We start from the raw sequence: 17,195 nt of genomic DNA, 5'->3' as shown, positions 1-17,195 counted from the left end.
AGGTACAATATTTGCCTGTGACATGTAGTGGATTACAAGTGAAAGCATTGAAAATTGGAAATCCCCCAGTAAAGTAAAGATACCTCAAATTTATACTTAAGTACAATACTTGAGTACATGTATTCAATTACTTTCCACCACTGCTGCACTCTGATGCACACTATTATTGAGACATGTAGGCCTATTAAAATGGGCTGTATTTAGGCCTATTCTAATGGCTGTAATGACTCTGTGTTGTTGAACATGAACCAATAACGCACGCTCAGCGAAAAGGGGCGGGGTTTCAACTTTTGAAGTGAGTGGTGCAGCGCTCACTGCCTCAGCAGTCAGTCAGTCACAACTTTAGATCAGCAGGAGGTGGTGGTAGGGTTTGTAAATCTACTACTTTACCTTTGTGTTTGTCTGCTTGTGAGGCTTGCAGCGGTGCAAGGAACATATCGGAAAGTCTCTTTTTACAAAGAGAAGTTTCCATATGTTTTTGTTCTTCTCCCGCGGTTCAGGACAACAACACAAAGCCTGGCTGTCTTCATCGCATGCTGTTTCATTTTCCATTACTTTTTACTATTTTTTATTTTCTGAAATAGAGTCACGTTTTTTCGAGTTATTTTGAACTGTCAGATCTGCGAAAGCGATTATTCCTCCCTCCAGTCTCCACAGGTTTTTCCAGAATAGCCCACTGACTGCTTTTTACTGGGGGAATGTTGTTTTGCTGAGCAACATCAAGCGATTTACGGGTAAGTTGAAGTAAAGTTACATTGTTTGTATGTATTCTGTGTCATGTTGTTACTGTGTAATGACTAAACTGAAAGTGTGTTGGTCTGGTCGGGGTTGGAAGTGTTACTCTAGCGAAAACGTTTCCTGTTAGACTGGCTGACTGTGATGACAGATGTGTTGATCAACGTGGTGAAAGTGCTCAACATTTGTACTTAAATAAAAGGAAAAAGTCCTGAAATCAAAATGTACTTGAGTAAAAGTGCAAAAGTATTGGCATCAAAATATACTTAAAGTACCAAAAGTAAGAATATCCCATTTGACAGGTTCCAAAATATATTGGTATACAAATCTTTTGAAAATAGCAGATCTACAAGCTCACAATGTGTGCATTATGAGCTTGTAGATAGCCAAAGTGTTGTACTAATAATCCAAATCTACAAAGTAACTAGTAACTAAAGTGTTCTAATAATTGTAGTAGAGTTAAAAGTACAATATTTGATTCTTAGATGTAGTGGAGTAAAAGTAAAAGTATAGACAATTGGAAATACTCCAGTAAAGTAAAAGTACCTCAAACCTTTACTTAACTTAAGTACGGTACTTAAGTAAATGTACTAGTTACTTTCCATCACTGGTGCTGCTGATGGTGATCAGCACCAGTGATTATAGCCTATAATTATATTTTGTGGCACATCAGCCACAATTTGGTATGACAACATTTAAACATTGCACTCAGTCTTTATTATGAAACTGTAGTACTACACACTACTACACAACACACCCTCGTGTTGTTCAGAGCAGCTTCCTTCCCTAATCCGTCTAGTTCTCATGACATAATGAATTGACAAAAAGACAGTTCTTCTTACCACTCTGATCTCCTCAAATTAAATTTCAAGCCATTTCCAAGACATTTGATCCGATTTAGTGGAAGCCTTCCTCAGACTGTCCTGCTACAGTGAAAGTGACAGCTCTTCCATCATGCCAGCTGGTGTGCCAGACTGTCTATTGAATGCCCTGTGTCTGCCATGTCCTATGCTTGAATGGACGGGGGGCCATACGAGACTGAATGAGCCTCTCCACGTCACACCAGCCAAGCTTATTGTTTAGCCCACTGTCCTTGGACTTGGCCAGCTGCCCAGAAGTGTTCTGGTTGACGGAGCCCAGTTGACCACAGTTCGCCTCCACTCTTTCTTCAAGTGGGAGACCAAAGCGTCCTTATGGGAGTGGGGAGAGACTGGGGAGTCCCTCTGCGAAGCAAAGCAGTGACAGAGGGGAGCAGTTTCAGGGAAGTTTTCTGCAAGACACCTGTGAAAACACAGAGGGATAAGAAAGCGAAGGAAGGGCTAAAGGCCAAACGAAACACGCTGAAATACTTTACAGACTGACAGAGTTACTGTAAACACTCGTTTTGGTTTCTGGTGTGAAAAAAGGCCGTGGCACACACACACACTCACACTGGTGGCTATACAGTGGAATGGATTATGTGACTTGGCATGCAGTACACGGCACGCTGGAATCAAAGTCAGTGTTTGTCTGTGTCAAGTCAACATGACACGGCACAGAATGCAAAGAAAATATGCAAACTACTTGCGTGGGCGAGGAGGCATATGCTTTGGAGACGGATAAAGCTTTGGACTCTTTGGACTGTGCGGTGCTAGAATTTGAGGTGTGTGTGTTTTGCACCGTTGTGTGAGTGCGTTGTGGAGGCATAGTTTGTTTGCCCAGTATGTGATCACGGCTCTGCTTTGCCCTGTGTGGTCCTTGACATGCATCTGGTTCTAGCTGTACAGCTGTCAATTGGCCGTACTGTACTGTACATGTCCACTTTCACCCTGGCTTCCCTATTTTGGACATATCTTTAGGTGAATTCTTTCAAAAATAGCACATCTACAAACTTGTGTCGGCTATTTTTGAAACATTTTTAATAGGTCATAATAACATACTGTAAGTGGTTGAAGAGCTCATGTCCGACATGAGTAATTGTATCCATTTTGGGGAAGGCCATTATGCGAGTTACATAATTACATCATTTAATTGGCTTGAATATAAAAAGGATCCAGTCTGCAGGACGTTAGGCCTAATCGTACTTATTATGCTTCATAATGGACCATAATTATGCTTTCATGTATTGTACTACGAATCATTAGAGCGTGTGTCAATATGTCATTATATGGGATAGAGCTCTTCCTGCTCTTGTTTCAGAGAGAGGTAGACCAGGGCTGTGTCTCTGACAGCGGTCATGTCACAACAGCCCACCCCCTCCCCCCCCCCCCCCCCCACCCCCTGCTCCAACATGCCAGAGCAGGGAGTGGTCCTCTCCTCTCCTCTCCTCTCCTCTCCTCTCCTCTCCTCTCCTCTCCTCTCCTCTCGTCTAGCACTGTGGTTCTCAAACATTTTCATGTCAAGGACCCCCAAAATGATATGCATTTGGCTGCGGACCCCCCATCTCAAAAACATTTTGTGCCAGGGATTCTTTCAAAAATAGCAGATCTACAAGCTCATAGTGCGGCACTCTGTGCCACGCTATGAGCTTGTATATCTGCTATCTTTTAAATATCCCAAAGTATAAAGTATGGTTAGAGTGGTTCAAAAATGATTGTGATGCTATATTAACTCATTTTGCTGGGGACCCCCCTAGTACCCCACCTGCAAGGACCCCTGGGGGTCCCCGGACCCCACTTTGAGAACCAATGCTCTAGCGCACGCTTCCTCTTGCTCTTTTGCCTGCCTTCTTTCTTGACACTGGACCGTGTAAAAGACCCCAAACAAAGAGACAGCAGCTCCATTGTAGTTGGGCAGTTGAGCGTTAGCGCTGGGAGTTAGCGGTTAAGTGTTTGGCGTTCACCTGAACACGTAAATGTCAGCCCATGGCGGTGTTGGGTTGCCTCTCTGCAGGCGTCTCATTACTCAACACACTGGGGGGGAGGCTGATGAGGGGAGGAGGAGAAAAGGAGGAGGAGGGGGAGGGGAAAGTGTGCTTTGGATCAGGGCTGCGGGCTCAATGGGAATATTGGAAGTTGGAACAGGTGATGTGTGCAAAGTGTTGCATCACCACTTCAGATGAAGAATGTATAGGTGACCATGACTTTATTTTCTTTTATCCAGTTCCACTTAACCCATAACAAATGTCTTCTAAATTCTAACAGTTTTCTGAAAAAAAACGCATGTTGCTATATCAGTGGTTCTCAAACGTTTTCATGTAAGGGACCCCCAAAATGATATGTATCCCCCCCCCCCCCCCCCATCTGAAAATAATCGATTACTGTAAATGACATATCATCATGTTATAACTGATATGGTATTGGAATGGCACAGACTGGCATACTCACCGATACCGATACTAGCATTTTTAGGCAGTATCGGCAGCTTTTCCGATACTGGTATCGGTGTCGGAACAAGGCTACTAGTATCCCAAGAAAGACACTGGACTATTTTCTTAGGCAAAGAAGGGCTAGTTGACAAAATAAAGCTTGTTTTGAAATAACACAGACCTCGTTGGAGCTACTAATGCTACAGTCTGGGCCTGCAGAGCCAGTGCATTGCAATTTTGTTTGGTGGCTTTTGTGTTTGACTTGTTTTTAGCTGCTTTGTGAACCAAAGGTTCGGCAGCTTTTATGTTAGACTTTAACCTTTCCCACTTAGTTGGTAGATCTTCAAGATTCTTCATAAGACCTAGGCTAAGGGCCTTCACTGTGTTGCCACACCTATGTGTGTTTGTGTCCAGTTTTTTCAAACTCATCGTTAAAAGGCCAGTGTTTCTGTTATGCCAGCATGCTGTCATCATAAACATAAGGGCTGTCGCTCACTCAACTGCGGAAATACACAGTAAAATTCAGTGTTAATTGTAAAGTGTTCAGAGTTCAATTCCGAATTTTACTATGTAGCCTACCTGACGCAAAGTGTGGCTTAGCCAAACCTTAATTGAGGGGATATAAACACTCCAACCTGGTAATTTAGAATTGTAATTCAGATTTATATGGGTAATTTATTGGGTAATTACAGCATTTAATGGGCCACTAAGAGGAAGATACCTTGAAGCAAGGTTTGTGCTTGTGTATCTTCTGCATAGGTAGCTTACCATCATTTTAGCTATTTCAATTTTTATTTCAGTCATGTTTTTAATCACAAAGTATCTTATTTTTAAGCTTTGTGCTTGGGTCAGTATACATATTTATACATTTGTTTATACAGTTACAGTAATAGCTTGGTGTTTGCTGAAGAATCTGTTGTTGTACAAGTTTGCACCTGCATTTCATGGGAACATAGCATTTGTATCTCAGGGCAATAACAAAATGTTTACACTTTAAGCCTCCACTGTGTGTGTGGTCAAATTAAAAATATATAAATCGTTTTACTGGGTAGAGGCTTCATGGCCTCAGAATTTCCTATAAAAGAACCCCAGTCTAAATAAACTAGAGATGCTCAGTGGAGCAGAGCGCATAGATCCACCAGGAACTGTGGCCAGTGGCAGTCTATGATGTCAGCCATCTATGACATATTTTGTATGATGTATGATTCTATAATTGGGCAAGGTTTCAGCCCAATCTGACTGACTTCTTTGACCTCCATTATAGAAAAAGTAAGTTAGATATTAAAAGAAATATGAAACAGAAATTGATGGTTGATCAGTCCATTGGTTTCTGAGATTAACCCCGGACAAATAGACCCTGGCAATAGACATTGACAAAAACAAAACATACTGCAGCGAGAACATACTGTAATCTTTTTCCCCTTTGCCTTCGGCCTGGTGGCGATAAAGCAGTTATTGCAGGGTCACTGTTACAGAAGTTATCCACTGGGCCAGAAGAAGATACTGTTATTCTTCATTAGCTTTAAACCCTTATTACCTCACAACAACAAAAAAACGAATGGTCTTCTAGTACTGTTTTCTTTTTCCACAAACGGATACAAAAAATGCAGGCTACAGTCAATGGGCTATAAGCCAGGAAATCCACCCACTCACCTCCTCTGTCTCTCCTTTCTCCTGGCCTAACCCGACTCCCCTCTCTCTCCTCGGCACTCAGCGGAGGCCGGTGTCTGCCGCCCCGCCAGGCAGTTCCACAGCACAAATATTTACAGTAGGGAGAGGGGATGTGACAACATGAGCAATTGGAACTCCCCGGAGAAGGGTGCTAGGGGTTAGCCGGAGGCTAATCTCTGTTAAAACATATTTATAAGCGAGGCTAGCAATTAGAGTGGCAGGTTTCCAGCATTGACACTCAAGATGTTAAACTGTATTATTTAGTCATCGCCTGCACAGCCGGGGCCCATGCAGATGTCTTACACAAATATAAGTTTCACGTTGCACATTGCTCAGGGTTGAATTTCATTGCACACCTGACTTTCATTTGTGAGGCATATGCACTTCTTTTGGGGACCACATGAGACAAGCGTCACAAAGCCAGACCTTACTACATTTCACTCGATTTTATCATATCATTTCTTGCCATCCAAATGGGACACAGGCAATAGTTGATGCAAAGATCGGGTTTGGGTGTATCAAAGGTGAGGGAGAGGAAACCAAGGGTTAACAACTTATGGCCTATTATTTTATACTTTCAAAAAGGTTCAAACATAGAAGATTTTCACCTACAGTAGTACAGTATATTGACGTGCCCAAAAGTAGAGACTCCAGTTTGAAAGTGGGTTAAATGGTTACTTGCTCCATAGCAGAAACAGGATCTGCGGTTCCTCCATGAAACACCATTGGAGCCAGACAGACTAATATCCTAGATCCGGGTAGACCAGATGTGGGTTGGGGGATTTCTAAAGCCTTCTGTTTGGACATGGAAGCACTAGTAATACAGATGTTGCACAAGGTTTGCTTAGCATTGATCCACAAAACGGGTCCTTTCTACTCAAAAATGACGATGTTTCCATTTTATGTCTTTCTCTACGGAAAATGCCAACAGAACAGATCATATTATATATTTTTATGACAGGTTTAATTCCTCTTTGCTTTGTTTTTAGATTAACAGCCATTTGTTGTTCAAAACATGCAATGAGTTCAATGAGTTCTCGGGACCATCAGTGCCTCAGTTCATTTGAAAACATGAGCAATACTGAGAGTTGAGGTTTCATGTGGAGTGACATCATCAACAACAAATATCACCCTTAAAAACTGAACTCTTTATACAGTAAACAACATGCAAGCAGGGCTAATACCTGACGCAGATCTAGTGGCCATGCAAATGAGTGCTTGCAACGAGGAAATGTCACATTCAGAGGGAGTAGCCCACTTTGACTTTGAACTGCTTTTCCCCACATTCATGCCTCAGAACAAGGCATTCATTTCAGAAGGCGTTTCACTGTACTGATACCCATAATCCTCAGTGAACCGCTATGTGCGAGCAAGATGGGTTTCTTAATTTGTGACATTTAAACAGAATACATTTGCAGCATTGCCACAGTGTGTCCATTAAAAACACTCACACCAGCTTACAGTCAGGGCTGTCTGCCATTCAATGGTTAATTCCACCTCTCTTAATACTGTATCTCAGCTATTAATACTGTGCCCCCCCCACCCCCCACCCCCCATGCAAAATGAGAAACTCCATTCTCCCACATCCCCCACCTTGGTCAAATTCCAGCTGTCCAGATGCTGTCCAGTGGATTGCCAGAGATCACGAGAGAAAGGGAGAGACCCCATATGACTTAGATTTCTCTCTCTCTCTCTGTCGCTGTATGCCCCTCCATGTGTTCAGTGTTTTGTCTTTTCTGTGATTGTGTCCCATCTCTCTCTCCGTTTACATTTCGCACTCTGCCTCTTTCTCACCACTTCCCCTACCTCAACGCTCATCTGATAGAGTGAGATGTTAGTTAAGCCTTTTGAACTTCAGTATTCTCCCACGGGTCCAGGGCGCCAGTCTGGGCCTGAACTAGTTTTAAAGTCCACGGCTGTTGACAAGTGTAAAAGTCACATTAGATGGTATTTAACCGAAGGCACAGGACTGAAACTCCCAGCGCAAGAGTGATGGAGGGGATTACTGTCCTGTGGTTCATTCATGTTTCCCCAAGTTATGTAGTAGGGAATAATAATGAGAATAATGCTCCATGATATTGACCAAAGAATACAGTATATTGAGATAACTTTTTGTGTACACAATGTTTTCTAAAATAAAAGGCCATCTATAATAGGCTTATATCCTTTGATGGCTCAGGACTCCCACACAACAACACCTTAATTAGTCATCTGAAACGCTTTGAAGACGCAGTGCCATGATTTTGGTACTTTTTCTGTTTTTCATTTGTCTAACGACTCAACATTACCTCTCAAGACCAAGACTGTATTTTCACTTTCCCAATGTAAGTTACAAGCTTGGTAAACTCTGGCAAATGTGCAGAACAGACTGCACTCCTGATGTATCAGGACAAATGCACCTCCCCTCACATTGACTTATTAATGAGTCGCGTCACTCAAATAAATACTTGTGTCATGCCTGATGTGAATGCACTTCAACATCAGCAACCATAAAATGTATAGTCAAGATCATATGGAATTTATTGATAATCTACAGCATGTAATCCATCCATGCATGTAGAAGTTTTCTTTGATTTTCTTTCATTTCAGCTTAAGTTTTATTTACACCAGCATTGTTGTTGCGAAGCAGTTGTAAAGTGTTTAAAAAGATCGCTCTTTCTATTTGGCAAAGGAGAAGGATGAGTAGGGAGAGAAGTGCTTTGGTGAGACAGGGTGGGCTTTGAAAAAAAATGACGAATCCAGTATTTTTATGAGCTGTTCGATGCGTCCACAGAAATGTAACACTTAAATGTACCATTATTTTGGGGGGATTGCGATATATAACGGTAATACCCAATGATCATTATTTTGAAGGAAATAGGCTTGTGGCACTCTAAGTTTAAGAATTTATTGCTGCCTTTTGCAATCTGGCTTCAGTCCGAGTAGCAGACGTGATCTGGCTCTGACTGGGACCTGGTTTTCTCTTTCAGCTCTGTGCCCTGTATCGGTTTCAGATCCAGGTTTTAAATGTCTGTCATCAAATTACTTGGAATTGTTGTGATGGATGTCTAATGCTTAATTGCACCCTAATTGTCTGTCATGCATTTGTTTGAAGTTGAGACGGACAATATTCGTCAAAGTCAGGTCTACTGGTTGGTTTCCGCACATTTGCAGTTTAACGTTATAACGAGTAGGATTCGTCGGTTGCGGTTTGTCGACACACCACACATTTGTAGTGGGTTGTAAGTGATGATTGAGAGGGATTATTTTATATGGGTCTACTCTATACATAGGTTTTTTTGGAAGATCCTACCTGTTATACCTCTAAGGTGTCTGAAGGCTTTTGTTTTGTAATTTCTTCCTATGGGTGCCCTTTAAAATGTTGCTTTTATTTGACAATTTGGGTCCGGGAGAGTGGGGCCAAGGTGATACATCACAAGAAAGGACTGGAAGTACATGTGGAAATGGTTCCGAAAGTCTTTCAGCTTCTTGTTCCTCCTACTGCGATTGGCCCATCTTATCTGAAACACACACGCACGCACGCACGCACGCACGCACGCACGCACGCACGCACGCACGCACGCACGCACGCACGCACGCACGCACGCACGCACGCACGCACGCACGCACGCACACACACACACACACACACACACACACACACACACACACACACACTGGCCTTGCATTGTGTGCTTGGTGTGGTTGGTTGTGGTCGGGGCAGCACTGCAGCAGGATAACACTTGGTGTGGTATATATCTGTAGCTACTACATCTGTCCCATTAAAAAGCCCTCTGAGTGTGTGTATCTGGCCTACATTAGCTCTCTGAACGGAATCCAACTTAGCACGCTTTGTGTGGGTGTGTGTGTGTGTGTGTGTGTGTGTGTGTGTGTGTGTGTGTGTGTGTGTGTGTGTGTGTGTGTGTGTGTGTGTGTGTGTGTGTGTGTGTGTGTGTGTGTGTGTGTGTGTGTGTGTGTGTGTGTGTGTGTGTGTGTGTGTGTGTGTGTGTGTGTGTGTGTGTGTGTGTGCAGTGAGAGAGAGAGAGATTCCTGATCTGCCAGCCAGATAAAGTCCCATAAACCCCACCCTTCCTCCAGTCCAACCTCCATGATCATACACTGCAAAATCCAGTCCGTTTCAACCCTGTGAGTGTAAATATGGGTACGGACCCTTATGGGTCCATATTGACTCTCTCTCTTGCACCCATTTATTTCCTTGTTTGCGTTCTCGTGTGCGTCATGTTTAATGGCTCCTTTTTGAATGCAGAAAGCCGGAAGGCTGGGACAAAGAAAGACTATAAAACAAAAACAACCTCTGGGTTAAAGGGGGGGGGGGGGGGAACTCTTTCTGTCTCTGTGTGTCTCTGTCTCTTTTTTTCTCTTATGTCACGCACGCACACACACACACACACACACACACACACACACACACACACACACACACACACACACACACACACTGTGTACAACTGCCCACAGCACACAACACAATCATTATGAGAACTTTGGTAGACATGACTTATTAGCTGACTGAGGGGAGGTGGTAAGATTGGTAATATAATAAGCATGGTTGGTTGATCCACATTGCAGTGAGATAGATGTACTGTAGACATGTAGGGGGTCTGTTGTTCATGCACTGCTCATTACAGTGGGGTCACTTTTGGGTGACACAGACTCCAGGCATGAGTAGACCAGGGGGTTGTAATGTCAACTGCCTTATGGATGACTGGCTTCAGTCAGCAGGGCTTCTGGTAAAAAGGATTTCTGTGTGTGTGTGTGTGTCTGTGTGTGTGTCAGATGGATTAGTCCAGTGTTTCCCAAACAATGGGTCGGGGCCCATTTCGGGGTCACAGACCATTTTTTTATGGGTCCCTTTTTTACGCAGCCTACAATTTGTATTATTATTTCAAGACATTTTCTAAATAAATAAATAAAACACCCAAACATTATCTAAACATTAACATTTTTAAATAGCAGATCCCCAAGCTCACATCGCGACGTGACGCATTGTGAGCTTGTAGATCGGCTATTTTCAGTATTAAATAGGGCTTAAGTGATTAATTCATAATCTATTTTTGTAAGTTTGGGTCCCGGGGAGACGTCAAAATTCTCTCTTTTGGGTCTCGACTCTCGAGCAAAAAAGTTTGGGAAACACTGGATTAGTCTCGGGCCCCATTTTCGCCCCATCTTCCTTTTACTGCAGCAGACCCCTAAGACCCTCGCCACCAGCACCACCAGGCTGCATGGGGCCTCTTGGCACCCTGGAGACACATGACATGCTCCTCCTCCACCACCCACAAAAGCCTCCTTTTTCTCTCCAGCCATCTCTCCCATCGCCTCTCCCTGCTTCTCCCCCCCCCACCCTCCTCCGAGTAGCAGTTGTCTCCAACCCCCACCCCTACCCCACCATCCCTCTTATCTAATCTTGATACTCTACCCCATAATTATATTTTTATATAACTATGCTCTGCTTTTCCCCCCATCCCAACCCCAATTCTCCCAGCCTCTTCCTCCTCTGCGCTACTAGGGGTGCAACAGTTAATCAAACCGATTTAACCGATTTTATAAAAGATAATCGATTCACATTCAATCCCTATTTTGGGCATGTCATCAGAATATGTGATGTACATATCAATATTTTTTAACAAAATCGGGTGTAAAGTGTTCAGTGGTTAATTGATTCGACGTGGATACAGTATGTAAAACACAAATATTTAACAACGCGCTTCTCGATTATTAGATTAATTGGAATGGTAATTGATAGAATAATCGCTAAGAAAATAATCTACAGTTGCAGCTCTAAACCGCACTCTCCCCTCTCATCTTCTCGTCTCTCCTTCCATGCTCTACCCTTCCCTCACCAGCTCAGTCAATGAGGAAGAAGTTGAGTCATGATGATACAGTGTTTCAGCATCATTAGTGGAAACGCACCGCTCCTGTATTAGTCGATGCCCGCTTCAGCAGCGCAGGGTGGAAATGCTGTACGATTTGCTATTAGTATTAAACCCTGTCTTCATTCTGCCTACGGTTGCAGGCACAGCCCTTAAATGAGACTGCAGTAAGTGCAGGAAAATGGCTTTATAATGAGAAACATGTTGGCCTCTCATTACGCGGTCTATTACTGTAAGAGGGTGGTTTGAAGAAATGCACAATAAGGCCCGCCTCCGTTTTTCAGTGTTTTCGGATGCATTTGCTCGGCTGAATAATGAATACTTGTAATAGGTCTAAGTCGCCGCTTAGCACATGCAGAAGTCAGATATGGTTATTGGATTAGGAGCTGATGACCCATAACCAAGCCTGTCTCTGACTGGCTGGTCACATGACCTGGCTGCAGGCAGGCACACATGCATGCACAGACACACAGACACCAGATAGGCCACACAGACACTTTCTCCCACAGCAAAGGGATATCACATTCCTCTTGTGTCACTGTCTTCAAAAGCATTGTGAAAAGGCAAAGGTAAGGTTGCATTTTCCACGCAGCATTCCTTTTACATTACAATAGCTTTATACTATGTAAGAAAATGTAGATCTGCACTTGAATTATTGATATTAATCTTTTTCTTTTTTAACTCATATTGGCAAATTAGTTAATTCCATTGCTCAGATTGCAGAAAAAGTAGTGCTATTGGGCTGATGGATGCTTCAGGGACAAAATATCTCGGAGTGTAATAACTCAGAGTTAAGCCTGATACTCTGGACTTTGCTTTGCAGAAGTAGAATTGGGCAACATACAGTACAGTATCGATATTATTATATCAATATTGTTATATGACGAGACTAGATATTGTCTTAGACTTTTGTTATGTGATGTTTTCTGAACTTACAGTACCTGACTAATGTTTCTCTTATTTGCCTTTATCCACTTAGTTATTATAGAAGGTAAATAGAAATACCAACGTATGTGTATGTACATTATAATCCTAGACCATTTTGAGGTGCTTGAAGGTGTAAGTGTGTGCATGCGTCCTGCTTCTAAATACTATCCATATGTGATATGTGCACACGGCTCAATAACTATTTACCCCTAAGTATGTGTATTGCATGTGTTGCATATGTTTGTGTGTGTGGCGTGCAGTCTGTATGAAGTCCATATTGCCGCACAATATCGATATTGAGGTATCATAGATATTTGTTTTGTCCATATCGCTCAGCAGTACATGCAAGTAAGACTCTACTTGTCATTCTGCTTTCCAAACATCAATTCCCTTAGAACTTCCACAGCAGAGACTGCTGGTCTTGCTGTTTTGTACTGACACCTGGGTTTCTCACTATGGGAAATACTTTCCACTCTCCACCCTCCTCTCTTAGGAAGAATGTGTGCCAGGAGCTGGCTGTATCCTTACCCAGCACTTCTCTGCATGCGAAGGAAAGGAAATCTCATTTCTGGGTGTCTTTAACCACTTATGCCCTATGTATGCATCATTTGTTGTACGACAAATAGCGAAAATAAACATAACACTTGCAGATCTGCAATTTTTGAAAACCTTTAAAATAAGTGAAAACATTTGAAAATGTTTGGCTTTGCCATCATCCAATTTTCAGATGCCATCAGTTTTTGTAGCCTTGGCTGTAATATTAAGCTGGCTCTATGCTTACACATTATCTCACACTATTACTGTAAGTGTGAAATGCAAACATTGTTGAAAACTGGGTTGGGATGACTGTTTGCTGCCTGTAAGCTCAGTGATGAGATGCATTGATACCTCTACTGTCGGCAGTTGCTTCCAGCTAATGTAGATGCCTTTGTTGCTTTAGTGCCCCGACCCCTATCTATCCCTGCTGTGAGGTCTGTGTTTCGAGGCCGTGTTGAAAGGAAGAGTGTGTCTGATAAGACCTTAATAACAGCGCACATACAATTGCACTCATCTCTTGTCCATAAGTGGACCGCAGGCAATGGGTCTGTTTATTCAGGCTTAAGTCTTGGCATTAATTTTAAAACAATACAAGAGGAAGCCTTAGAATATCGATACAGTCACGATCTCTGCGCTCTGATGATCTTGGGGTGTTGCCCCTGCATTCCCCATTGAGCGTTCTTGCACAGACACGCGATTTCTGAAGGAATCCAGAGACTTAATAGACTGCAGGTCGGGCGGTTTGGCCCCCCGAGGCAGCTTTTTGACTATAGGTCTTGTCCTGCTACGAGGGGAATGAACCCTTGAACCCATGTTTAAGAGCATACTCTCTACAGGGGTCAGTGTGTGATAGTGTTTTCATTCCCCCACTGTGAACTCTAATGCTTCTCGTATATAGATAGTGACACCAGTGGGCTGTGAGTAATGAGGATGGGGTCAGTAGGTGGACATGGAGTCTGTGCTGTTCCCCATTCTTTCCCTTCTTTTTCCCGTTCCCAGTTTAACTCTCAGAGTTTTGCAGTTCAGCTTGACTCAGTCCTGACTCACTATACTATCCATTAACAAGATCAGACTGAACTTTGCACTAACTCTGTTACAGGTTGAATTGAACCAATGTGCTATCATTTACGCATGCTTCTAAATCTAAATATCAACTTACTCCATCTCAAGATGTTCCCCATTAGTGAATTTGCCACAGCTGTTGTTGGATCACCAAAGGGAAAATGTTGTTTACATTTTGTAAACTTTCATCCTGGTGGTGTTGATAAAACTTCACCTCAACCTTTTTGTTGGCCAGAACTTTCTGGCATTTTGGGGAGGGACTGAAAAGGGAAAAAAAGTATTTTGAGAGCTTTTGCTTTCAATACATTCTCTGCATGACGGTTGAGTTATGAGGTTTTGGTCACACAGTGTTGTGTAACACCAGCCAGTTGACCTGCTGGTGTTCAGATCAAGGCTTGTATTTGTAACGGGTCAAAAAGATAAGTGCAATTTAGATAAACTATAGGACCTGCCCATATGGAGCTAGCCTTGCAGAGACCCAGTCTTCTTTGAATGGTGTGTGGGGTATTGCAACCTCTCTCGGTTACATCTGATTTATTCTCAGTTGCTTGCTGTTATTGCACACCTACTGTAAAATAGCAGATCTACAAGCACACAACGCATCACAGCGTGACACGTTGTGAGCTTGCAGATCAGCTAGTTTCGGTGCGTGACAACCACGCGCAACTAAGTATAACCCAGGCTTTAGTGTTGGCCTATATAGTAGAATGCTTGAGTTATTTAGCTGGTAAGAAATGCAAGTCTGCACAGGGAAAGCCAAGGTTGCTGGCCAGCATGGCGGGTGGTCTTTGCAGGGGAAAGAAAACAAATAACAGACTGCCAAGGAGTTCTCGTACCTCAGAGAGTACAGGACACATAATGACTTGAGACACTCGTTTCAGCGTGAGAGGGAAACATGCCCCTTGATCCCGTCCCGAAGGCGATGTCCTCGCCCATCCTTCCCCTCGAGAAAACTCTGGACAGTTGCCCAGATTGGGAGGACAATACCGTGATTAATTGAGCTTTTATGAAATAGGATATGTTTCGCCCTCGGGAAGTGACACACTTGGCCGTTATTGGGACAGAGCTTCCTCTCATGGCCTGTAACAGTTCCCCGGGGCAGCTGAGAGGCCGGAGAGCAACACCGAGCTCTTCAAAACAGAGGGTTTGGTTTGTTTACATGTCCCCAGAATCCACATTTCCAATATGAGCTTAACTGGTAAACTGTCAGGCTTGCGTTTGTGGAAAATGAAGACATGAATTGTTAAAGTAGAGCCCTGGTGTAAAGCGATATGTTCCCTGGTGACCTTTATCAAGTGTCCCGTCCACCAACAAAACCGCAAATTAAGATGTGTTTGCACCGACTGCCACAGTACATCTGTCAGAAACATCAGGGTACACACAAAACGCTGATGGAAATGGATGAGGTCTGCTGCGCTATAAAAGCTTTGCGCTCTGAAAGTGCCTTTAAACATCTGCTTGTGCTGGAACATTGCTCGTGGCTCACAGAGACACACGAAGGCCTCGTTGAAGAGCTCGCTGTGTAGTGTGCCTTCTGGCCCTGCATGTTTCCACTTGTTCCAACCAACCCTTCTTCTCGAGAACCAACCATAAAAAGGTAAAGAGAAAACAAAACAAATAGCCTCGGGTGAGTTCACCATTCCCTGATAGGGGTGATGATTTCTCATGTATGACTCACAGCCTTGGGTTTCCCGCCCCCCAGCCAACCTCCCCCCCCCCCCCTGTTCGCTTGAAATAACATAGGCAGCTTCCAAACAAAGCAGCATTTTTGTTTTGGATCTGCGCGATCATGCTTTGGCACACCGCTCCGTGCTCCTTTTATAGGTAATGTGACTTAGGTAGGTGAACTTTGGCAACTTTGCTCTGAAATCCACATCCAACCTCAGGAACCTTTGCCTTCATAAGGAAGTGTGCATGTTTTTGCTTTGGATTGAAATTCAGCAAAGGTACAGATGATGACGCCACCAGTTATTAATGCCTCGGAGCATGGCTGCTCTTGGTGCTCTCTCAAGTCAATGTTAACTTATTCAAAATATGTTTAGATATTCTCTTACTTTGCCCCGGGCCCAAACACTAATTGATGAGGTCAATCCATTTACAGTGTAAATGGCTTGACCTCATCAATTAGTGTTTGGGCCCGGTAACTTTTACATGCTATTTACTGTAGGTCTCCCTACTTTTTGGTGGTAAATTACCCTTTGGTAAGTGGTTACTTAAACCCTGTACTTAGTGGACCTAAGTCCCCCAGGGCTCTATTCTAGGCCCCCTCCTGTTTTCACTCTACACTATCTACAGTACAAGCTCTCAGCACGTTGCTACGCGATGCATCGTGAGCTTGTAGATCTGCTATCTTTGTCAAATGTTCACCCCAGAAAAAGGACTTTCAATTGGTTAATAAGTGAATAATCTGCTCTTACACTGCTTCTCCTAGAAATGTTTATTTTAGAAACGGGACCACATATGGGTGAGAAGCACCGTCTAAGGGTGTGTTCACATTGTCTGAATGTTATGAAGAAAAAGCACTGCCTAGAGCGCCCTTTCTGCTGAAAATGAAAGACGTGACATCCTCCACCCCCGACAGCGGTATGGGGCAGACCACAACCTCGTCTAGGAGCTCCGTCTGGATGAAGCTCATTTTAAAGCTTACATCAGGCTAACCAAAGGGCAGACCTGATGGCTGAGCCAGCAATCTTGAGACAGCAGACATGATTTATCATGATGATCAGCAGATGAAAAGCGGTGCACGTCATATTGTGCATTTATCAAAAAAGTTTAACCATTACCCACTTTTGAAGGCGCAATGCTCTGCCAATAATTGCGCAATTGACCAGTTTTTTAAAGGAAGATGTCTTTTTGTGGTGGCCTTTTTGGTAATTTCTCACAGGTTTAGCATAAAAAGGCGGTGCTTATTAAGGAGGGCAGTGTGATCATACCCTTAGACATCACAAAGGCTTAGAACCAGACCCAGACAAGGTGCACTTGTCTGCTAGAATAACAGTTTGTGGTTTTACTGTGTCCATTCACACACACACACACACACACATGCACAGACGTGTCCTGACACGCACTGATTTCCCGTGTAATATTTCCACACCATATTTCTTTTC

General features: G+C 43.3%; 1 protein-coding gene across 1 annotated transcript in view; it reads left to right on the top strand.

Annotated features, from left to right (window-relative positions):
- Window positions 1–341: 341 nt before the first annotated feature.
- The window catches only part of svild (supervillin d), a 72,728-nt gene continuing 55,874 nt past the window's right edge, over window positions 342–17,195 (top strand). The window contains exon 1 of the mRNA XM_084077971.1: window positions 342–734. The gene's annotated coding sequence lies outside the window, so the exon portion shown is untranslated. The remainder of the gene's footprint in view (window positions 735–17,195) is intronic.

This window comes from Gymnoscopelus microlampas (genome assembly GCF_963454915.1).
Source record: "Gymnoscopelus microlampas genome assembly, chromosome: 14".
Taxonomy (NCBI): domain Eukaryota; kingdom Metazoa; phylum Chordata; class Actinopteri; order Myctophiformes; family Myctophidae; genus Gymnoscopelus; species Gymnoscopelus microlampas.
Note: the sequence above shows the minus strand (reverse complement) of the source record. Positions and strands in the feature narration are given on the sequence as shown.